Genomic DNA, 1,565 nt, shown 5'->3' on the forward strand with positions numbered 1-1,565 from the left:
AGGCTCTTTGCTAACAGGCTCTTTGCTAACGCTTGCTGCAGGGTGGGAAAAGGAGGAGTGAATAGGGGGGTTGTGGAGTAGTTGTAAGTGACCTTAAAAAACAGCAGCTGGGTGATTGTGTAAGCGTGGCACCCACCTCCTAAGGAGCTTGTAGACACTTCAGATCTCTATTGTTAATGGACTGATTCTGGGGAGAATTTAGCATGTTAATGCCAGCCCAGAATACATCTACTTAGGAAAAAAGCCTCATTCAGATGCTAACCTGAACATCAGGATCACATCAGCTGGGCCAGCACATGATGGAATTTTGGCCTCCAGCTGGCAAAGTGGCAACTGCTTCATTACTTTCAGCACGCCAGGACTTCTCCCCATGTCCCTAGCCCAAAAATGAGGAAAAGAGGGAGTGCACTGGCTCAGCTGTAGTGGTGTACATCAGAAAAGATTAAATGAGCATAGGGATAATATTTTTCCCTGATTTCTGGATGTAAATAAGGACTTTCAGCTCTTCCAGGGCATTCTTGTTAGCTCCTCCTTGCTTCAAGTCCTCCAGATTGGTGGGCATTGTGGCACTGAATAAAAATCACCATTTTTCAAGTCACCTGTCTAGTCTCTGTCCAGATGCAGTGAGGAAACTACTGAGGCTCTGTTGAAGCCACCGCCCAGCGTCAAGCTACACAGAGCTGGGGTGACTCGAACGTCTTTCTTGCTGTTTGCTGAGGACAAAGAAAGCTATTTTGCGCAGGCAGATGTGGTCAGCCAGCCGTGCACAGATAGACACACATCTCCACAGCAGAGCTGCCTCCACTGCCTCGTACACGGGGAAAAAAATGGAGGGGAACCTACCCGAAGCGGATGCTGTGCCAGCTGCACCACCGCAGCGCTTCAGCCTCCGCTGAAAAGGGAAGAGAGCATTTCTGCAGTCCTGTCCCACGCTTCCTATCGCGGAGCAACAGTGAAGGGGAGAGCTGGATGGGAGCTGAGTTTGCAAGCCGCGAGCTTGCAGCTGGGGGAGATGCTCATCATCCCCAACACAGGGCATGCAAGGTGTGCAAGGCACAGCAAGCGACTGGTGCTTGGGCTGAGCCCATCTCCCACTCCTCTGCAGCATGAAGGGGTGGAGAGTGGGCAAGCAGTGGGCTCCCATGGGCATCCAGCCCAGGACGCTGCTGCCAGCAGTAGCTGGCAAGACTCCGCTTGGCCCCGTGGCGGGCAGGAATAAGGCTCACTATGGCATTGAGCTTCTATTGTTTCCTTGTTCGTATTTCCCGAATGCTTTGAAGTGATTCCGATGCATTAGCAAGTATGAATTAAACCACGTGCTTTGCACCTACCAGGGTTTTAACTGCAGTGGGGGTTAGGCAAATCTCAAACAAATAATTGTAATAGAGACTCTTTAGGATAAAACACTGCAGTAATCAACAGTCAATTTTTAACTCAAACAAGGAAGTAATTCCTATCTGAAACAGAGACACCCAAACACTGTTTCTGTTCAGATCCGAGAATGGTTAACAACAATACAAAGATAAATTGCAGGGAAGCAAGGTAATTGGGGTGCGGCAGGAGAT

The sequence above is a fragment of the Pygoscelis adeliae genome, unplaced genomic scaffold (genome assembly GCF_000699105.1).
Source record: "Pygoscelis adeliae isolate BGI_AS28 unplaced genomic scaffold, ASM69910v1 Scaffold197, whole genome shotgun sequence".
NCBI lineage: Eukaryota > Metazoa > Chordata > Aves > Sphenisciformes > Spheniscidae > Pygoscelis > Pygoscelis adeliae.